The following is a 23,925-nucleotide window of genomic DNA, read 5'->3' on the forward strand; positions in this document are numbered from 1 at the left end:
TTTTGCTAGAGGAGGCCGAGGCTGGCCAGCTACTCACCAAATCCCCTCCATCTGCACCCAACTAGGCTCCATGACCCCGTCTTTTGTGCAGTCAGGTGGGGCCACGTGTTGAGGATGAACAGACTGAAGGTGAGCAGAAGTGACGCGAACCTGGCCCATGTGGGAATCCTGTGTTTCCTTCCTCTGCTGTAGCCTGACGCAGACAGGGAAAGCAGCCTGGGAAGAGGCAGGGTCCCAAAATGGAAGGAACCTAGGGCTTGGAATTGCCAGGGGAGTGGGGTAGGAGGCGAGCTGCACTGCAGAACACTCACATTGGGATTTTAACTTTGATTACTACGCTAACCTAAGTAAACTTTTATCGGATTAAGCCCCAGAGGTTTTCAGGCTTCTGTTTGGTCAGCTAGTGCTAACCTTAACCAAAACAAGCCAGTGTGGTCAGCCCAGATGGGTAATCGCTAGTCTTGTCCTGAGCAGCTCCAGCTGTGAGACTCTTCCTGAGGTATTTTGCCCCGACCCACCACTGTCTGGAGAAACTCTGACGCTGAGCACAAGCTTGTCATGAAGCGGCCATAAGTCATCTGGGAATATGATTTCATCAACACCAGAGTCTCTCCAGGTTTCCCTTAACTTGTCACCGCATTCCCTCTTTCCAGTATCTTTGCCTTATCTTTGCTATCCAACTTTTCCATGGTCTCCAAATCCCCACTACTACAATTCTCACACACACACACACACACACACACACTTTCTCTCCTTTGTGACTGTCCCTGAGTAGATCCAGTCCCATAAAAGCTCCCCAGAAGGAAAATCAACTGACTGCAGGCCACGTGGACATTATCAACTGTTTCAAACTCTAGCTTTGAGCTATTTTCCACCACCCTTGTCATTTGTCCATTTTAATTTGTCCTGCCTTTGAATCTCTGAAAATATTTTCCTTCCACGGTGATAGCTTAAGGATTAACACGCTGCTGAAAGTACGTAGAAATCCCACAATTAACTTTATACTTCAAGCACGATGTGATACTTATGCATAATATGAAGCAAGATTTTGTTTTTATTTTTTTAGCATTTTACCAGCTATGGAAGAAGTATGAGCTAAATTCCTTAGTATAATCGGCCCGCATGTAAAAAAATAGCTTCCAGGTAACTGTAATTTTTAAAATGAGAAAGAGGAAAAAGAAAGAGTGAGGGAAAGGGAAAAAAAAAGGGGGGGGGCAAATGAATGGGTGGATCACAGTGGTTGGAATTTGTATCAGTTTCCTTTGATATATAAGGAATGAAGCGATTATTACCACTTCTAATAAAGTCCCACAAATGATTTATAGGAATATTTGCTGCAGTCATGATGTTTCGGGGCTTGAAATAAATCCATACAAAAGATATTCTTCTGTACTGGATCGGTCAAGTTCCAGCCTGGCTAGAGGTGATGATAATTATTGGAAAGTAAATTGTTATGTTTTCGTCTGACTGCCTGTTGCCTTGGCACGTGTTATTTCCAATTCTGTCTGGAAATAATAGTACATTAAGCCATCTTGGGTGACTTATATAACCAGCTACTATCATTTGAAATTGTCAGCTCCGGGAACTTGCCACTGTATGTGAGTTACACTGTTGGAACACTGACTTCAGTTCATTTATTTTCTGACTGTCACTGAGAACTGTATTTTATTTTATTTTATTTTTTTTTATTTTTTATTTTTTTTTAAGATTTTATTTATTTATTTGAGAGAGAGAGAATGAGAGACAGAGAGCATGAGAGGGAGGAGGGAGAAGCAGACTCCCTACCGAGCAGGGAGCCCGATGCGGGACTTGATCCCGGGACTCCAGGATCATGACCTGAGCCGAAGGCAGTCACTTAACCAACTGAGCCACCCAGGCGCCCGAGAACTGTATTTTAAAAGGGAAATTAATTCTAAAGCTTCACTTTTCATCTTAATTCAAGCTATTTTAACCTTGGTTACCAAGAATAACCAAAACGGAATAAGATTTCATGAACAGCTGACCTTAAATTTTTTATTTTAATTTATCAATTAAAACTTGAATATAAACTATGGTTATAATTCTTCAGGCAAAACATAATTATCAACCATGGTCTGGATTTATAACAACAGACTGAAAAAAAAAATAGCCTTCAAACAGAACACGATCTGTGTATTTTTCTAGTAACTAAAAATAAGATGGTAGAAAAGTATTGTCTGAAATTCTGAACAGTTTAACAAACATGCAAATTAATTTCTATCTCAGTGCTCAGTAACCTATTCTGCACTATCAAAAGTTAGAAGATACCTAAAAGAACAGTGAAAAACAGGGTCCATAAAATTTTACTCAGACTGAACAAATTTGTTCCCGTTCCAGCAAGAGAACAAGAAAAAGAGAAAAAAGAACCTATGGGTTAAAAAAAAATAGGAAACTGTAGGGAAAAAAAAAATAACTCAAAAACCCCAGAAGCTTTATATCATTTACTAATGAATTCTGGACTATCCAAATACTAGCACCAAATTCCAATACTAAAGCGCTTTTTTTTTTTTTTTTAAAGGAAATGAAAGGCAAGTTAAGAGAAAAGCAGCATCTCTCTCATCTTCCACAGTGACTTTTCTGGGGAGGTCTGAACATCATTTCACTTCCCCATTTGTGCAGCACCTGCTCTAATTACTGCATACCTCTGTACGCTATCAAAGCCCTATATTAAAATGCTCTTCTTTAAAAGCACATCTTAACTTCCAGTCTATGTATGGCTAATTCATTTAACATCATGATACTTTCATGGAAATCAATAAAAACCACAAGGAAAATAAAAGGAAACCCTGAAAACTTCATTTTCAGCAAAAGGAAGAGACAGATACAATCTGAAGATTCCAGAGGCCACATGAGGGTGGCGTGTGTCAGCAGCCGTCAGGCAGACACCAGGGAGGACAAAGTAAAGGGAAGAAGCAAGGAGAGAGGTCAAACCGCCCAGCAGCGGCCCCAGGAAGGAAAGGCAAAAATACATCTCCTGAAGTTAAGGACCCACCAGAAATACAAAAACTCCGTTCGATACTGTGTCACTGGAAGTCAGAATGCGGGTGAGGAAAAGCGATGTCAGAGATACAGGGGCAGGACAGCTGTAAAAGGGATCATCAAAGCAGGCCATATTTATAGGGTCTGTTCTGTCTTTGTGATGGCAGAAAGGGAAAGAGCTTTTGGACCTTCAAAGACCTCCTGTAAATTACTGGTTGTGTCAACAGAAAAATATAGAAAAAGGATATGAAAGTATTGAGTAATGTATAGAAATGAAAAATCACTATGTTGTACACCTGAATTTAATATAACATTGTATGTCAACTCTACTTCAATAATTAAAAAAAAAAAATTAAATCACTTCTGTCTGGAAAATAATACACTCTCATTAAACAACTTTAGGGCCAGAGAGAAAATTCAAACTGAACCTCAGAATTTCTAGAAAACAACAATAAATAAATTCCTATATAGAAAGAGATGCTATAATGGGCGCCTGGGTGGCTCAGATGGTTAAGCGTCTGCCTTCGGCTCAGGTCATGATCCCAGGGTCCTGGGATCGAGCCCCACATCGGGCTCCTGGCTCAGCGAGGAGCCTGCTTCTCCCTCTCCCTCTGCCTCTCTCCCTGCTCATGCTTTCTCTCTCTCTCTCTGTATCCCCTTGTCTCAAATGAATAAATAAAATCTTTAAAAAAAAAAAAAAAGAAAGAGATGCTATAAGATGGAGCTAAAGTGGTGCTGAGAGAAAATGCTATAGCCTTAAATATTCATAGCAATTAAAGTAAATTAAATGTCATAATCAAAAATAAAAAATAGCAAAAATTTAAGTCAGATAAATTTTTAAATACAGAAGTACAATATAATGGTTACAAAAGAAAATAAATGGGACTAATAAATTTTTGAAAACTTGCCCTTTGGGAGAAAAAAAAGACAAAGATTAAGCATCAGACAATCCAGTAAAGAAAGAAAAATAAAATGCTAAAGCACTAAGTAACACATTGTAAAGGGGAAATAAACAAACAAACAAAAAATAAACGCTCCTAAGATTCTCTATGGCCAACACAGTTTTTCATCTCCATAAAAAAATTTTCTTGGGGCGCCTGGGTGGCTCAGTCGGTTAAGCGACTGCCTTCGGCTCAGGTCATGATCCTGGAGTCCTGGGATCGAGTCCCGCATCGGGCTCCCTGTTCGGCAGGGAGTCTGCTTCTCCCTCTGACCCTCCTCCCTCTCATGCTCTCTGTCTCTCATTCTCTCTCTCAAATAAATAAATAAAATCTTTAAAAAAAAAAATTTTCTTGAAAGCCAAAAGGAATAATTTTCTAGCAAGATATAATTTCCAAAATTGAACCAAAATGAGACAGAAAATCTCAAAGGACCATTTCCAACAGAGGAAATTGTCAAAGAGCTACACACCCAAAAAGTACAAAGCCCAGATAGTTTCACAGGGAAATTCTACCAAAATTTAAAGGAGAGATCATTCTGATGTTCTTTAACTGGCTCAGAGCAGAGGCAAACAAGAAAAACTTCCAAATTCTTCCTATGAAACAAGTAAAACTGTTTTAAAAACCTAACAAATAGTCATCAACAATAATAAATCCCTACAACCTTTTTATAATTATCAGTGTGTGTGCAAATTCCATGACCCAGTGGAGTTTGTTCCAGGAATACAAAGATGGCTCAATAGTAGAAATATTAGGAAATTTGTTAACAAAGTAGGAAGTGTAAGGAAATATATTACATAGTATATTAAGTATAAAAAGAAAAGTCATATGGTCATGCCCTAATGATGCTGAAAAGCCATTTGACAAAATTGATCACTTCTGATTTTAAAAAACAAGCTCAATAAATGGATATTTCCTTAACAAAATAAAATATATTTCTCTTATCCCCAAATCCACATCATGCTTAATGGGAAATATTAGAAGCACTCCCAATAAGGCTGGAAAGAGACAAAGATGTTCACTATTACCATTAATATTTAACATTGTGCTAGATGTACAAGCCAAAACAATTAGCACAGAGAAATGATCTTAGAGATAGAAAATTTGGAAACTATCAGTATTTGCAGATGATGTCATTTTAACCTGTGAATACCGAAGAGAATAAAGTGAAAAACTATGAAAACAGTAAGAGAATTCATTAAGGTAATGAGATTTAAAAACACAAAGAAGCTCTCTATGTCCTGATATAGCAAGATCAAAGATATATTGTTAAGTAAGAAGAGCAAGGTGCAAAATAGGGGTATGATAACTCATATGATTACAGAGATAAGATTATATATTTATGTTTGCTTGTGTATGCATAAGAAACTAACCATGGTGATTATCTAGTTGGAGTTTAGGTGGGAGGGTGGGAACAGGATACAAGGGGCATGAAGGTGAGAAACTATCCTCTTTTTATTTTTGCACCATGTGTTATCTTCCCTAAAAATTTAAAATAATTTGAGAGGATTTTAAGATTCTCAGAGAAACTTCAGCATACCCGTTATTAAGCTATTGCCTCTCAGCTCCACACAGGCCCTTGTGATGGTGGGGCTGGAATTTTATAAATCACATCTGTGCTTTGCCGACTGGCTCCAGGCAAGGCTCTGCCCATCGAAGGCATGGACAGGAGCTGCAAGACTGGAGAAGGACACATGTTCTTTCTTGTCTGCTTCCGGTGGGCTTCCTGTTGACTTCCTGGTTTTGCTTCCACTTCCTCTGCGTGGCATTCCAGCCACCCAGTATTCTGGCAGGGGCGGTTCCTGCCCATAGCTAGTTAGCTAACCAGTCTGTAGTTTTTCTGTCATGCCTCTCCCCCAGAAACATCTGCTAATTGTTTTGACTTGTACATCTAGCACCACCTTTGCTGGCGATCTCAGAAGTCTGCATCCAGCCACACTGGTCCCCTCCGCTGCATTTTTAAGTTTTAGCAGTTCCAATCTCCTCCCTTTGCTCCAGCCCTAGAGGTGACAGCTACTTCTTAAAGTTGCTATCTGGATGACCCTGGAGTGTTCTCTTCCATTTTTTCCAATTCCCAGTTAGCAATTCTTTATATGAAATAATCTGTTAAAATCTCTTATGTTTTTTTCTGTTCCTCCCTTAAACCTAATACATCAAGTAGATCTTCCTTTTTATTTTTTTTAAGCACATACTACTTATGAATTTGATTAGACATTTGTGGGTGTGGATCTTCTATAGGCTGGTAGAGCTTTGAAAAATTATAGTGGAACAAGTCAGGAATTGGGGAGAATTCATTTAGGTAAGGAATGCAATTTGTTTCTTTTTAGAGTACCTTGATAAATTATATCCTGGACCAAACTTCATCCCATTAATGTTGCAATATTAGTTATTGGGGAAGAAAGTACATTGAAGACCCAGACTCTGTCCTTGAGTAGCTTCCTTTCGATGGTATAAATCCTCAAGAAGAAACTCCACCTAAGCAACCTGTATGATGCTGATTTCATTTGTTTTATTACCTGAAGACATTTTTGTGAGGCAGTGCATTTTCAGTAGTTAGGCAAAGCTGACATTAATATTTGGTTCATTTGCAAAGAAAAGTTTATTCACTCATGACTGAGGTTCAGAAAACCATAACACACATTATTAATTTTTATAAATACAACACATGAAAGATTACTGCTATTTATTATGTAATATGGGTGTTACGTAAATAATAAAATTTAAGCAAAAAAAAAAAAAACCGCCTTAACTCCCAGTCATACACTTGGTAAATGCACTATGACGGTTGAAACATTAAGAATGTGTTCCTAGAAAGTGCATGTTCTGCAAAGTTATCTGTACCCTGCTTATTAACTTAGAACTGTCATAAATTTTCAGATTTGTTGTACGCATTCAGAGCCCCCTCTGGAGTCTATTCAAAGCCTGAGCCATAATACTTTGGTCATGAAACATGTAGGTTCACAGACTTAATTTGGCCTTTTCAAACATTCCCCTTTAAAACAAATGTTTGTGGTACAAAACAAAACGATCTTCGCAAAAAGATGGTGGGGGCGGGGAAGGGGAGGAGAAAGAAAAGAAAGATGTTCATGGAACCCTAGCCCCAGCAATGATGGATTATATATCATCTTTTAAAGATGCAAACAGGAAAGGGGGAAAAAAACAGACTCAGTTATGATAGGGAAAGGATGAGCTAGTCCCTTTCTATTATTTTGTAAAGATGCATCAGCAAGTGAAATTCACTGATGATAACAAGCCATTCCTCTATCGCCAACTCATTAAACCAAATCTGAATTCACTCATTAACAAAGTTACACCAGCTAGCATAAATTTAAGACCTAGAGACTAGCTTTTTTATAGCAGATGCCACTTACTGCATTATATTTCCCACTATATTCTTTTGACTATTAAAAAATACTACCATGTTAATCACAGAATATTTCATGTCTATTCTAGAAAAATATATTTTTATTAAAGTTTTACAAAGAAACAAAAAAGAATGAACTCTATTTTTACAGTTTGGTTTGGTTTGAATTTACAAGAATATATATATATATGTATTATATATATGGAGACTATATATTTATGTATATATCAGGAGGATGAATAGAAAAAATATATATGAAGTACAGCATAAATACAGATGTTCTAATGCTATCTCTACAGCCCAGAATATTGGACATGAAGTAGCTCCCAATTCTGATCTTGCATCAGAATCATCTGGGAAGCTTTTTAAAAATGATAGATTCCAAAAATAAAATAAGTAAAATAAAATAAAATATAAAAACTAAAAATGATAGGTTCCCAGACCTTCATTCTAGGCATAATAAAATAGAATTTCCTTGAAATATGAGCCAGCCTGGTAGCAGTCCATGGAACTGCACTTGGGGGCCATTATTATAGTGAGATGAAATGCTTACAATCTGTCTTGGAACCTTATCCAGTCAGCTCCTTGCACTGTGACCCTGGGCAGCTCGTTGGACCTCTCTACACATCTGTTTTCCTTTTGGTTAAATGGAATAACAACACTTACTGCAGATAGTTAGAAAAATTAATTAGTGGGAAATACACATGCATGTTGAACCTCACAAAATTTAGGTAATCTATTAAAATAAAAACCTGTTAAAATCTGGGTTTTAATATGACTTGTTAGGGAAAAAAAAAAAACCCACTCATGAATATCCACTTGGATTAAAGTCAGGATATAAGGTTACATTGAGCAAATTTGTGTCCTGAGAAGGTTTTCAAAAGATAGGTCAGAAATAAAAGCATTTTTCCAATAGGGAGAAAACTACAATGGCACTGGTTTTACTACAACTCAAGACCTTTTCACCTAAAATCACAAAGAACTGTACACTTAATCCCTGTTGATATAACAAAATGGAAGTTCTCTGTATAAGATATCAGGGCCTTAGGTTTCAACTCAGTATCCCAAACCATTCTAATGAACGTCAACTTCTTACCAGGGCTTTCAGTAAAAACCTTAAGTCCTGTTTGGAGGAAAATGGGGGTAGAAGGAGGAAAGTCAAGCTCACATCATTGATTTTGGTGGTTTCCCAGTGGATCGTCAAAGCCCTTAATAAGATAATCATCCTCACCTTCTTTCCAAAATCTCAATTTCCCAACACTTACTATTACCTTTCCTCCTTCATCCCAGATCTCCCTTTTGTGAAAAAGTATCAAAGGGTCTCAGGCAAACAATATGAGGTTAATTTCTAAAGGTTCCCAACTCCTTAAATTGATCAACTACAAGTTCACAATGAAAGTAAATCTGCTCAGTGCTAAAAGGCTGTTGAAACTCACAATTTAAAATCCATTCCAATAAAAGTTCCTTCCCCCCTCCCACCAAAATTATCATTCTGTCAATTTCTTTATTCTCATTCACAGACCGTGGCATTAAAAAACATACTGGCAGCCTTTAAGCAGATTCCCCCAAATAATGGCAAAATCTATAAAAACAAATAAAAACAACAAAAAAACTACTGCTAAGTGTCTGTAAGAAAATATTTTTTTCTCTAAGTTGTGACGGTTGGGTTTTTCTGCCCCATTATTTCTCCAGGTTACATAATGCTTAAATTCTGCTCCTCCGTGGCATGATGATGTATATATAATGCAAATATCTTTGCTCGAATTACAATAGCAATTTATCAATTTATGTGCAGCTAATCAACCCATTTGCTTTCTAGTGTAGAGCAGTAAAAGCTTATCTCATGCAGACTCACGGATCCTTCAAAGCAATCTAATTGAATTTCAGGGCCAAGAGCATTGCACAACACGTGATGTGTCTCCAGCAGAGCATGGTGCCAGACACTGCAGGCCTTACATAATCCCATGCTGTTGTTGGCGCAGGCCACCTTCTTAGCCGCCTCGGTGGCTTGGCAGTTCATGTCTCCTCCAATCATGCCCTGCAGTCTTAATCTGCACAGAGTGTTCACATGGACAGTCACATGTTTTGAGACTTTCAGAGCAGCAAATAAAACAGGGACCATTTCCCTACTGGTAGAAACAGTTCATTAAAACCGGTCATTCGGCACACAAGGTTTACCAGGACAAAAGACACAGAACACTGCGGCTTCTAAGCTAGCAAGGGAGAAAGCAACTATCAAATATTCTACTGTACTTTTTTAAACAGCCAAGTGGGGAATAACAAGAAATTCATACAAGGGTTTCTGTCCCCAGTTCCCGCTGGTATTTGGTCTTTGACCCTGGTTTCTGACAAGAAGCCCCTAAAACTCTCATCATGTCCTAAGTGATAAAGCATCTAACGCAGAACTCCTAAATCCCTTGCAATTTCTTTGATAATAGAAGCATCTTTCGTTCTAATGAGGCAACTCTTGGTGGGCTGCTGGATGGGGGCTGGGCACCACAGAGACCAACTCACAATTAGAAGTTTGGACCTTTCGGGGGTGCCTGGGTGGCTCAGTCGGTAAGTGTCTGCCTTCGGCTCAGGTCATGATCCCAGGGTCCTGGGATCGAGCCCCACATCGGGCTCCCCGCTCAGCGGGAAGCCTGCTTCTCCCTCTCCCACTCCCCCTGCTTGTGTTCCCTCCCTCGCTGTCTCTCTCTCTGTCAAATAAATAAAAAAAAAAAATCTTAAAAAAAATTCTATAAAGGGCGCCTGGGTGGCTCAGATGGTTAAGCGTCTGCCTTCGGCTCAGGTCATGATCCCAGGGTCCTGGGATCGAGTCCCACATCGGGCTCCCCGCTCAGCGGGAAGCCTGCTTCTCCCTCTCCCACTCCCCCTGCTTGTGTTCCCTCTCTCACTGTCTCTCGCTCTCTGTCAAATAAATAAATAAAATCTTTAAAAAAAAAAAAAAAAAAAAAAAAGAAGTTTGGACCTTTCAACCCACCGCCCCCCCCATTCTCCAGAGAGGGGAGAGGGACTGGAAATGGACTTAACTGATCATGCCTCCATGATGAAGCTTCCATTAAAATCCCTAAAGTACGTGTTTAGAAAGCTTCCAGGTTGCTGAACACGTGGAGGTACTGGGAGGGTGGTGTGTCTGGAATGGCCTTCCCATCTGGCTATTCCTAAGTTGTATTCTTTTATAATAAGCTTGTAAGTGAACTGTTCTTCTTGAGTTCTGTGAGCCCCTCTAGCAAATTATCAGACCTGAGGAGGGGTCCTGGGAACCTCACATTTCGGGCTGGTTGGTCAAAAGCACAGTGTGGTAGATGATGTCTTAGAAAGGGGAGCAGCCTTGTGGGACCGAGCCCTTAACCCGTGGGGCCTGCCACTACCAGCAGGTAGATGGTGCAGAACTGAGCTACACTGAAGGATGCCCAGCTGGCGATAGAGAATTGGTCAATGGGGAAAAAACTCACACACTTGGTGGCCAGAAGTAAAGCGTGAGAGTAAAGGAAAATAGTGTGCTTTTCTTAGACATTAAGGATATACAACATTATCTCTGCCATTTCAAATGAATATTCAGCTGGAAAGGCACGGGAATAATAAATATATTTAACATACAGCATAGACTACAACCAACTGTCCAACATGAGTTGTCTAGTCCTAAACACGAGGCACAGGGGTTCCTAGCCTCATAGTCTCATCATTTTATTTCCAGGGAGCAGTCAGAATATGCATTTTTAAAATATTAAGTATATCTAGTTTTCAAGAAACGTTATTAGATTTATAAATATTGGGCTTTTTTCATGTTTTTATTTAAATTCCAGTTAGTTAGCATATAGTGTAATATTAGTTCAGGGGTAGAATTTAGTGATTCATCACTTACATACAACACCCGGTGCTCATCACAAGTGCCCTCCTTAATCCCCATCATCCATTTAACTCACCTCTATTGCCCACCTACCCTCCAGTAACCATCAGTTTGTTCTCTATAGTTAAGAGTCTGTTTCATGGTTTGCCTCTTCTTTCCCCCACGTTCATCTGTTTTGTTTCTTAAATTTCATATATTAGTGAAATTTTATGGTAATTGTCTTTCTCTAACTGACTTATTTCACTTAGCATAATACCCTCTAGCTCCATCCACATCCCTGCAAATGGCAAGATTTCATTCTTTTTGATGGCTGAGTAATATTCTGTTGTATATATAAAAAACTAAATTAAAAAGTAAATATTGAGCTATTGTATATACCTAGACATTTAGCCCTTGCCTTCTTTCCATTTTATTGCTAATGTTGTGTCTTAATAATGTAAAACAAATCTCTAAAACTGAGAATGAAATACACTAAGAAAATAAATTCCCAGCCAAATTTTGTTTTAAATTTTTTAAAACATATCTATGTGTAAGATCCTGAACCCAGACACACAATGATGTCTGCAGTTTTTTTTTTTGTTTTTTTTTTAAACGGAAGAGATCAGTTTAATCTATACCAGGGCTGTCTAATAGAACTTTCTGTGATGGTGGAAATGTTACATGGAAAGAAAAAAAATGAAAACCAAGTACACAAACTATATTTTTTTCTGGTTCCAAGATGTGTCTATAGCTCCACCAAATATTAAAATATTAGTAAAATAAATAATTTAATATTACAGTAGCTAAAATTAAGCAGCCTACCAATTGTACAAAAGTATCACCAAAAAAATTCTGAATAAAATGTGACTATGTTATTGTAAATAACAAGATTTAGAAAAAAATTTGATTTCCTGTGACCTGAATAAATCCTTATAACTATGGAGTGAGGACTCAAAATATATGGGATAAAATAAAACGTTAATGTATTTTCTATCATTTAAAGCTGCCAACTTGAGAAATTCTGAGTGGGATAAAGCATCTGTGAATGGTGACACCTACTGATGTGTCATAATACTACAGCCCAGCTTTACAGGCTCCTTGTCCATTAGAGAAGAGACAGGAAAAGGAAATTTCAACAAATTTCAGTGCAGAACGTGAGTATCCCTGTGGTGAGGACAGTATAAACACGGAAGGCAAGGAATGGCAGAGAAGAGATTCTCTTATGTTCCTGCCAACCTTTCTACCCAGAAAGCTTCCCAAAGGCCAGGTCCTCACTCCATTCGCTGCATAATAACCTCCTATGAATAGTTTTTAGTTTGGGATTCATGACAGATGTAAAAAGCCCATCCTTCCAAATGAAATGGCCTCAGAAATACATTTCCTAAGCTCTTGCCTGGCCCACGACAATCCTCTCCTCCCTGACCTCACAGTATTTGCCACCAATGCTACCTGCAGGATTACCTCTACTGATCAAAAATCTTCAGGAGCTTCAAGATGATGGAAGGGCGAATTCTACTCCCACAGCTCTGACTTTAAGACCTTCTACAAGTTAGCTTTACCTGCAAGTTAGCTTTACTCTCCAAACTTCTATCCTGGTATTCATGAAATACAACTCTGCACCCTATAAACCCAACCAGAATAGTGCTCGGGATGATTTGTATAAACCACAGCCTGAACTATTTTGTGCTTATGCTTCTGTCTTCCACACGATGCACTACTCCTAATGTTCTCTGGTATTTTCCCTCTACAACCTGAACTCACCCTATCAGGCCTGCTGCTTAATATGGTTCTTTTGCTATTCATCTCTTGTTTCCTTCTTTGAACACAATTCATACTCACCCCTGAGACTATTTCACTTTCAGTCATTCCAGACCAGCCCCAGGCCCCAACCTCCAGCCCCGGCCACCACTGCTAACACTCCTGCTAGGCTTGCCCGGCCCCCAGAGCTGGAGGACTCCAGCACTGCCCCTATGATGCTCAGCACACTGTCTCGGGCCCTCTGCTCACACTCACCCAGACTGCTAGGCCACTTTCTTTCTCCTCTGTGTCTAGAGGCTGCATTCTTTACTCATTTTACAAACGACTGCTGAGTAATGTAAGACACTGATATGCACTGCAGATTCAATAATAAATACAAAAGACAAGATTCTGACCTTCGTGGAGTTACAGGCCTACTGAGGGAAACAAACAATAAACAAATGAAACTAGTTTGCATTTTCTAAAATGTACTACGAAAGATAATGAACAGGATGTTATAATAAAGAACAAGTGAGAAAAAGTTATTTTATTCATTTTTTTTTAAGATTTTATTTATTTGTTTTAGGGAGAGAGAGAGAGAGAATCCCAAGCAGACTCTGCACCAAGGATGGAGCCCCATGCAGGGCTCGATCCCAAGACCCTGAGATCATGACCTGAGCTGAGAGCAAGAGTCAATCAGTTGACTGAGCTACTCAGTCGCTCCTGGAAAAAGTTATTTAGACAGAGTTGTCAAGAAAGGCATTTGAGCTGAGAATGTGACATTTGAGCTGAGATCTGAAGGATAATAGCAGTGAGGTGCACAAATAGCCAGAGGAACAGCATTCCAGGCAGAAGGAATAGCAAATGAAAAGCCTCTAAATGGAAAGAGGTGATCTTGTTTGAGGAACAGAAACGACACCACTGTGGCTACCCTATAGGAAAATAAGGGAGAGAAGTTAAAAAGGTGGCACAAAGTAGGTCATGCAGGGCCTTACTTAATTCTGGTAAGAAATGTGAATTTTCTTTTAATGAGCAATAGAAAAACATCAAAGGGTTTTAACAGGAGAATGGTATAATGTGATCCGTGATTTACAACTATAGTTCTATGGAAATAATGGGTTGGAGGTTATAAGCACTGGAAGCAGGGAGATGAATTAGGAGATCATGGGTGGTGCAGACAGGAGATGATGATGTCTTGGTTCAGGATAACGGGCTCAGACCAGAGGGTCGCAGGGCAGACAGGCAGCTGGGCGAAATTCAAGAAACATTTTTAGGCAGAATCAACGGGAGTTGCTGATGCAAGTCCACCCACTCATCACCCACTCCCCTGAAAAGGGGAAGTACTTTATCAGATTAGCGAGTTGAAAAGAAGGAATAAGAGGATGCTTAGTAAAGCCCCTCCTAAGTTCTTCCTGACCACAAGAGCATGTGAATTCTGCACTGCTCTCTGTCATACTCTGAGAGGCCTGACCCTTTGGGGGAGTGTGGGGTTGTTACTAGGTTGGAGCAAAATACCAGTGAAAACATATGGGGTGAGAGATAAAAAGGAACCAAGAATGACACTTAAGTTCCAATTGAGCGGCTTGGAGGAGGGTGATGCTATTTATTAATCAGAGGAATGCAGGGGGATGTGAGCAAGGCACAAACAACTCAGTCCTTGGGATATTTGAGGACCAGCTAAAATTCTGCCTGCATCCTGAAATTCCCTAGGACCAAGAAGCCCATAATGATCTATTCCTAAAAAGGTAACAGTAACGCTCACTTCTAGTGTCTCAAGTTTTATGAATAATTCCTAAGAAATGCTTGTAGCCATTCTAAACCTGTCAAACATGTCTTTGGTGCAAGACTTCACATTCTGCCCCTAACACCTACATAATTCCCTTAGCAGGTGGCACAGACTTAACTTAGATTATTTACTCTTCACAGGTACTCACACGGCATGCATTCTACACTGGAGTATAAACATCCTGTGGGCCGTTAATTGATGTTTGCTGTTGCCTCAGAACTTGGTATTGTATTTTGTACGAAGCAGGCTTTGATAAATGTTTGTTGTTAATGCTAAAGAGCATAATGTTTTAACAGTGGCACCCAATTCTGAAAATTCTATTAAACACTGCATCACCAATCAGTATGGTTCTGATATAGTTGAACACTCAGCATTTGGGGACTGGAAATCAAATGAATACCTTTCAATTCAGGTACACTGGCAATCTTACTGGGAAAATCCATTCCAAATGTTCATTTTAAGGAAATTTTCTTTAGTCCGTCTTGACTGAAACATGCCTATGCTAGTTTCAAGCTCACAGAGAAAAGAAATGATTTAGCATCAGTGAAACCCGACATTAGGCATAGCTTAGCAGGAGCACATAGTGAGGTATCAACACTGACGCCTTGTTATTGAGCAATGGTTCTATGGGAAAAGCTTACGGCCTACTGCTCCTATTGTACAAAACAAATAATATACGTATGGGGTATTTCTCATAAAAATGTGAACTTGCGGGGCGCCTGGGTGGCTCAGTCGTTGGGCGTCTGCCTTCGGCTCGGGTCATGATCCCAGGGTCCTGGGATCGAGCCCTGCATCGGGCTCCCTGCTCTGCGGGAGGCCTGCTTCTCCCTCTCCCACTCCCCCTGCTTGTGTTCCCTCTCTCGCTGTGTCTCTCTCTGTCAAATAAATAAATAAAATCTTTAAGGAAAAAAAAATGTGAACTTGCGTGAATAAAGACAAGGAAAATTTATGTAATGAGAAAAGCTCCCAATAGAGAAAGGTCAGTGGAGAAGTTCCTTTTTCCTCACCTCATGCGTCACAGGTGGAGGACTCTGATTAGTGACACTTCTGACCTGTCTCTGCCCACCCACTCATCACCCACTCCGCTGAAAAGGGGAAGTACTTTATCCGATTAGTGAGCTGAGAAGAAGGAATAAGAGGATGCTTAGCAAAGCCTCTCCTAAGTTCTGCACTGCTCTCTGTCATACTCTTAGAGGCCTGTCCCTCTGGGGGAGTGTGGGGTTGTTACCAGGTTGGAGCAAAATACCAGTGAAAACATCTCAAGTATGTTTTCCAGTTGGACACTGAAGATATTAAAGCTGCATTCTGGCCTCGATCTGAATGATTCCTGTCTCTCAACTGTTCCAAATCCTGGGACAGAGGTATTACATAAAGGGCTTCCCTGAGCCCTAAGACTAACAATAGTTTGAATTAGAGCCATACCAGCTGTTGAACTTTCTTTGGGGGCTACAGAGCTAAATATATGATCCAACACACTTAGACGTTCTAGAAACACTACATCTACCCGATAATAGTGTCTATCCTATCATCCTCTTCCAAATTCTTCCTTAGTCACTTATTATAAAACATCCATCCTTATGAAAACCTGAAGATGGAAAATGTACTGGAATAACATTTCTTCACCAGTCACTGAAATCCTGCTCAAAATTACTCTATGCATTGTAGAAAAATTATGTTACAGATCTTTCTTAATTTCAAGTTCATCACTCATGAAACTCAATCTCCCTCCAAATTAAAACTGTACTTTCCCTTTTGATATTGCTGCCATTTGCATGCTCAAAATACCACACAAATGGGACATGGTTTCTTGGCTAGAATTCATTGCCTTAGCTTTCTGTACTCATCTGAGGAGTAGGAATAATTCTGCACCTAACCAGTTCAGTTCCATAATATACCTATTTGCTGTGCTGAGCACTAGCAACACAAGGTGGGGGAGGCTCTCCCCATGGTCTCCTCCTTCACAATAAATGGCACCTCCAACCTTCCTGTCATTCAGTCCACACTCGTTGGAGTCATTTTTGACTCATTTTTCTATTATACCTCACATTCAATCCATCAGCAAAATCCGTCCATTCAAGCTTCATTATATACCCAGAATCCTATGACTTTCCATGTCTACTACTATCACCCTGGTCCATCCCTTCATTTCTCACCCAGATGACTACAATAACCTCTTAAAACTTCTCCCAGCTCTCCCTCCTCAGTGTACTGTCTGTAAGCAGACACAGCGGTCCCTGTAAACCATAAATCAGATTTAACTTATTCCTATACTCCAAACCCTCCACTGGCTTCCTGTCTAACTTAGGGGAAAAACCAAAGGTCTTATGATGTCTTACAAAAGCCCTACGTGATCTGGTCCCTCTCCCACTTCTCTGGTCTCATGACCTAGTGCCACGCATCACCACACTAGCTCCTCCCTAGTCACGCTGTCCTCCTTGCCACTCCCCAAATACAGGAAGCCAGCTCCTAGCTCGGGTCTTTAGCACTCACTGCTTCCTCTCCCTTGGATATCAGCATGGTGGGCCCCTTGACCTTCCTCGAGTCTCCATCAAATATTATTGCCTTGTCAAAGAGGCATTCCCTTAACAGTCCACACGAAACAGAAACCCCTGTCACCTTTCACTCTTCTCACCCTGCTTGTACCCAAAGAGAGACAGCAAAGTAATTTAGTATTAAAGAGCAAAGATCCTAGGAACCACACTGCCTCGGTTCTAATCCCAGCCGGGTCACCTGGGTCTGTCTATGAAACCTGAGGCGAATGACTTAACGTGCCTATACTTCAGTTTTGTCACTTTTAAAATGGAGGTTGAAATTACACATACCTCATACAGTTATTGTGAGGATTAAATATCTCAAGTTTTTATTTTTATTATAATCTTGCAAAGCAGCTTAATAAATTTTTTTATTATGATCTTGGGGGGAGCAGCTTAAGTCTATACTCTGATATTTCTGAATAGGAATTTACTTACTTTGTAGTCACATTAAGAATCTAAATCCAGAAAACAGAAGGAAAGTCAGAGAAGCCTGAGAGAAGGGACCTGAAAAGATCATCTGATTCAGCTTTGGCTTTTAATTTAACTTGATGGGTGAGGCAGGTGAGAGCCAAGGGGCCTAAGATCCCCCAGCTAATCATGATACAGAGAGAGCCCCTATGTCCCAGACCAGTGCTCTTGACATTGCACAAGGTTACCTTAAAGGCCATATTTGATCTGTGTACAGAGTCAGGCTGATTAAGTTCATATTTAATAGCTGTATACAGTCAAGAATCTATAGATGATATTTTGTTTTCTCATCTATATGGGGTCAGAAAACTAGCCGATTTCCCAATCATTTGTTCTGGAATTCTGTAGATTTGAAGGCCTCACAGAAAGACCCAGATGCCACAGAATACTTAAGCTTATATAGACTATTCTCTTGTGTTCATGTTTATATCATGGACACTTCATTTTTGTGTTGCCAATGTTAATAATCCTCCAATGATATTATTTGCTGAGGATCATTTTCCCCATTAATCCTAGAGATTTTTTTTTTTCTTTTTTGATCCTTCAGGAGTAAATGTAGGAGAAGGACTCTCGTTCTTTGGCCCACCAAAAGGGGCTATGAACAACTGCAATCAACGGGGTCATAACCTCCACACACAATGTCTCCTGCCTTCTACTTCCAGTATCAGGAACTGTACTTGGTATGGGATTCTCTGAAGTCAGTCTCTACCTTAAGTTCCCCCCTACTGTGTTCTTAAATGGTATGAAAATTGTTCTGGATAGAAAAGCCACATGTATGTAGCTTTGTCCAACACTGTAGTTTATCTACATGGGATTGTAGCAATATGTTCAGAGGGAAAAAAAAGGAATACTTCTTTCCAGAAATATTTTATTTTCTCATTTTGGGTTCTCTAAATGCATGCTACCTAATTTATAAATACTAAATCATAAAAAATCACATTCAACAAAGAAGAAATGATGACAGATAAAAGCCCAAAATAAAACTTTTTAGAGTAAATCCTTTTATGATTCAATTTAAACCCACTTTTAGTGTTGAACTACCAACATTTTTTAGGTTTAGATAAGCACTGAATGCTTAGTATATTTGGTAAAACAAATCAATTATAGCAAATTGTTTTTATCTTAAATACCCTTAAGAGTAAGCTGAAAGATAAATGTCTGGGAACCAAGCAAGTTCATTTCTGTGTGTGGTTCCCTTGGATTACCATAAATATTCATTGGACTTTCCTAATGCACCTTATTGTATTCTGCCCACTGAAATATCTGAGGCAAATGTGAAGTACAAACAAGTGTAACACTCTGCAGCATTAAGTGTTTAAGACATTTCAATAAATGCACAGAAAATAACAACCGTGAACTGTAAAATCAGACACATGATTTTCACATTAAATTCTGTAACCTGCCCCTAACCATTTACCACATACTGGTCATGTGTATCAAACTGAAGGAAAAACCAAATTTAGAGAAATATTGGTTTTAAAAGCTGCTTCTGGATTTTTCCACTCCTCTTAGCTTCGTGATACATCAATAACAATGCTCTGGTGATTGTTATTCTTATATGGCTTAAATTGACTCTCCACTTCCAGAATAATGAACCTCAGTCTCATTTTTAACAGGTGGTATTTTCTCACTTACACCCTTGATTTCCTGCTACCAACTTCTACGCCTCATGTTTACTACGCTTACCTATATGTATAAATGTATATCTGAATGATCCATGAAAATTCCCTTTCCCTGTGCAGTTATTGAAGTAAGCAATGACTTAGAGTCTCATCGGAAAGATTATACCAGCATCAAAACAAAAATGATCAATAATCTTAACTTAGCTATGCAAATAGTCACTTGTTTGAGGACAGAAGGAATTAGTCTGGAATGTATCCTGAACTCTTATTATTTTTCGGACGCTGCTTATCCTAGTTTTGTCGGTATGAGAGAACTGGTTTAAAATATACAAGGAGGAGAACTTTGCACCTAAGAAAATAAAACAATGCTGCCCTAAAATATCAGAAAAATATTCTATAAGCCAGGATATTTACAAAAGTAATTAATCCTGTAACTCGCGTCTTTTTCTTTCTTAAAACAGTGAGAACTCATTTCATTGTTACCTCCCACATACAGGTGCAAGGAATAAGGCATTGGGGCCAGGCTAAAAGTAGTGCCCCTGTTTGTGTCACGTTTTTTTAAAAGTCACCTGATCCTTATGTGGGTATTAGAAATAACCATTTTAAAAACTGGTCACTTGGCAAAATTAATAGTAAAATTGTGCATGTCGAGTTTACAAATACTTGTAAACAGGATGAAGCACTCCTTCAGAAAAGGGACATTTTGCAATGAAGGATTTTTAAGTGTATATTTTGCTAATGAGAGAAACAGAATGATAAATTGCCAAAACAATAGCCCGGAATAATTTTTTAATTCAACTTGCAAGAATACAGAAACTTCAAAGATCATATCTGAAACTTGCAACTTTTCATGATTGTGCTGAAACATTTGACAAAAGTGCTCAAGAAATAAACTAGACTGTGCTTTTGAGAGACAGTCTGAAGCTAAAGAATATCACAAATATTAAAATTAAAATTCTATCACATTTTCAAATTTTTTCATTTTGTGTTTTCAGAACTAATCAGATCCATATATAATGTTTCAATTTTATGCTCAAACATCTATCAATGTCCTTCTCAGTGCCACCGGAGTCTTTATGCCAGTCAACTGCTTTCTTTCAGCATTAGTCTAAGTTACAAATAAGAAAAAAGCAAAATCCCTTTTCTATGTCTCTTTGTTGGTTTAGTCTGACTTAAATAATAATGCTTAGAAATAACTCCCTAAATCTCTGTTTCTGGATACCAGCAATCTGCTCAGTGCATTTGATTGCCCTCAGCAAAATGAGCACAGGAAAGGCTCACAGAAAACATTTGCATATGTCTTATCTATGAGTAGATTAAAGACTGAGGTGGTATTATGGACTAAATTGCATCACCCAAAAATTCGTATGTTGAAGTCTTAAACCCCGTTATCACAGAATAGAACCATATTTGGAGACAGACTTCAAAGCGATAATTGAAACAAGGTCATTAGGGTGGGCTCTAGTCTAATATGGCTGGTATCCTTATAAGAAGAGGACACAGACAAATGTACAGAGGGAAGACCACATGAAGACACAGGGAAAAGATGACCATCTATAAGCAAGGAGAGAGGCCCGGAACACATTCTTCCCTTATAAGGAACCAATCGTACTGACATCTGATCTTGGACCTCTAGCTTCCAGAGCTCCAAAACAATTAATTTCTATTGTTTACCGGTCTGTGGTGCATTATGATGGCAGCCCCAGAAAACAAATACAGGTGGTATCATTTTGTTCCTTCGTATCTTACCACAGAGTGTGATGCAAGACTCAGTAGGTATTGGTCATTGACTGAAACCAGGCAAGTGAGGCCAGGCTTGTCTCCAAATAATCCTCTCTCTGGTGCTAATCCCTGACATGGTGGAACACTGCTCAACAAGTCCATCCTCTTAACTGCAAGGAATCACTAGCTGTCCCAGCAGCTGTCTCCCTGAAATGGGCCCTTCATCTACTCCTCAACTTCTGGCCCAACCCTGGAACAGCTCCCAATTTTTGTGAGATTCTCTTTTCTCCCTAAAATAGAGGCACAGCAGAAATACTCAGTATGCTCTTTCCAGAAAGTATCCCTGGCAAGGATCAGCAAGATGGTATGCAAACATGTGAATCTCATTTTACTCTCAGAAAATGGCAGATGTAGAAGACAGCTGAACTTGTCAATAGACATCAGAGGAAACTCTGCTTGATCTCAACTGTGAGATACATTCCCAATCCTTGACACGGCCTCTAGAGATACCAAAATATGAAAATCTCTTCTCCTCTAAATATAATGTTACATGATTCTAGATAGAGCCGAAGACATAACAATTTCATCATATGTTGATAAGTTACTATATTTTCCAATTTATTAACTCTCCTTTAGTAAGAGAGTATTCTGGTTTAAGAAAAAAGGAAAAAAAAAAACCTAAACCTCTTATGAAAACCTAAGAGCATTCCTCTTGAGATCTTAAAATGTATTTTTAAAAACATAGATTAAATTCAATGTTGAACAGGTAGTTTACGGAGGAGAAAAGATCCTCTGGCATTGTGTTCAAATAAACTTCCCTCTCAATTTATCACCAGCTGTGTTTGGTGTCGATGACTGCTAGCAGGCCTCACAGACAAATATCTATGGGGAAGGCTTTTCATTCTTAAGTTGTTTTATTAATTGAGAAATAATTGAAACAATTTAAAATGTGCTGAAATACTGAGCCTTAGAGGTAACAGCGAAATAAATCAGGAACTACCATGCATAATAAGAACGAGCCCCAAAAGCTGCATGTAGCAATTATAGTGCTTCACACGTGCTACTTAGAGCACAGTAGAGGCCAGTAAAACTTTATCAAGAGTCGCTAAATAACACCCTTTGGTGGAAGGTGGGCTCATCGTATCTTCCATCGCAGACTTTGAAATTATCTTCTCATGCAAAGGTATGATTAGAAATTAACATGGATTGGCTGACATTAGTAAACATCTTAAATAGGCGATGCATCGTCCAGTTCAAAATCCTGACCCAGCTTGGGGAGCCTGGGTGGCTCAGTCGGTTAAGCGTCCAACTCTTGATTTTGGCTCAGGTCATGATCTCAGAGTCCTGGGATGGAGCCCGGAGTTGGACTCCCTGCTCAGCGGAGAGTCTGCTGGTCTCCCTCTCCCTTTGCTCCTCCCCCGCTTGTGCTCTCAATCTCTCTCTCTCTCTCTCTCTCTCTCCCTCCTAAATAAATAAATAAATCTTAAAAAAAAAAAAAAAATCCTGACCCAGCTGTAAAGCTCCTAATTTCAGGCTGAGAAGGAATAGTTAACTACCTTGGGACTAAATCAATCAAGTACTTGGGGAAGTTAAGTTTAAATGTCTTCCTGAGGTACTTCTAAGAGCTGAAGTCAAAGACTGTTTGCAAAATTAATGCAGAAGCAGTATTCCGACAGTAATAAATCTAGTTAAGTAAAGGAAAGGCAAGGAGAATTCAAATGTAAAGGAAAAAAAGCGAGAAAACACAAGCTTTTGAATTAGAAATTCTAGCCTCCAATTTTAAAATAGGCACTTTTCATAAGAAAAACCTTGTTTATTATATTGTGACACAATTATTTAAAGATGGTGCATATAAAGAAGAAAAGAATCCAAAAAGAACAACTTAGATGTCAGTCAAGATTTCAAGGATTAATATTTATGAAAACAATTGGCAAACAATAGTCCATGATCCAAGAACAAAAAATGTTGTAGCAGATGTCTTGTCAAAAGGCTGCAGACGATGAGAAGTAGCATACTCTCGTCCATATGTTTTCTCAGCCTTGAGAAGAGATATCCTCAGTCATTTCAATTTTGGAGAACACAGAGTGCCTGTGTATATAGTGAAGTAGAAGCTTTTTTTGTAAGGGAACTTGGAGCCAAGATTTCTGGTTCCAGTTGGAAAGAGGTGGCATACACAGTTGAAGTTGAACATGAACAGAAAACGAGCCAAATAACTCAGATCATCTAAATAACTCAGTCTGTCAGGAAGAAATTGCAGAAGAAATCAGTATGGTCATTGGTAGTGTCTTGGCCTGCCTGGTATCATTTCCCTTACCTTTTGGCAACAATATTTGGATTCTCTTATGAGAAACCATCCCTCCCCTCATCCACACTGTTTTGTTGGGACTCTGTGTTAATGCCCTATCTTAAACAGCTGCTCAATCGTTGGGCTTGTGACCACGAAATCTGGGGTTAATAAGCAGAGGAAGGGAGCAAACTGAGCAACTGGGAACTCACAGGAGTCAGTGGATCTGTTTAACTAAAAGGACAGTTATAATAGATTTAGCTGAAAGAGCAAGCTGAATGGGAAAAAGTAAAGGTCAGCCAGTGAGATGCCTGAATCGGCTCTTGTGGGAAAGAAGCAGTTCCTGGCGATGAGCGCTTCCAAGGTGTTAAGAAATGGGTGAAGGACTTGGAGACAAAAAGGTCAGTGCAGGTACAGAGGGCAAGGGCCTGGGCAGCCAGCATATTGGATACACAGCCCATGAGGACCAGAGTCACCTCTGATGATAACAGGTGTAGGGGCCAAGACACAGAATGTGAGCCAGGTTCCACAGTCTTAGATGCAGAAAAGGGAAGGACCGGGATGTTGGCAGATGCCAGGGTGATGCAGTCAAAGAACCTTAATCTTGGGGCTCTGGGGTGGCTCAGTCGGTTAAGCATCTG

The 23,925-nt window shown here is 39.3% G+C and overlaps 1 protein-coding gene and 1 long non-coding RNA gene across 2 annotated transcripts in view; both read right to left on the reverse strand.

Annotated features, from left to right (window-relative positions):
- Positions 1-23,925, reverse strand: part of ITPR2 (inositol 1,4,5-trisphosphate receptor type 2) — an 838,078-nt gene that overhangs the window by 180,506 nt on the left and 633,647 nt on the right. The gene's annotated exons all lie outside the window — the stretch shown is intronic.
- LOC145721384 (uncharacterized) lies at positions 2,539-15,557 on the reverse strand. Its single transcript, XR_014145037.1, has 2 exons — positions 10,271-15,557; positions 2,539-9,829 (listed from the first exon to the last, which is right to left on the reverse strand). It is a non-coding gene; the product is annotated as an uncharacterized LOC145721384 (long non-coding RNA).

The sequence above is a fragment of the Leptonychotes weddellii genome, chromosome 5, assembly GCF_054177405.1.
Source record: "Leptonychotes weddellii isolate Sample4059 chromosome 5, ASM5417740v2, whole genome shotgun sequence".
NCBI lineage: Eukaryota > Metazoa > Chordata > Mammalia > Carnivora > Phocidae > Leptonychotes > Leptonychotes weddellii.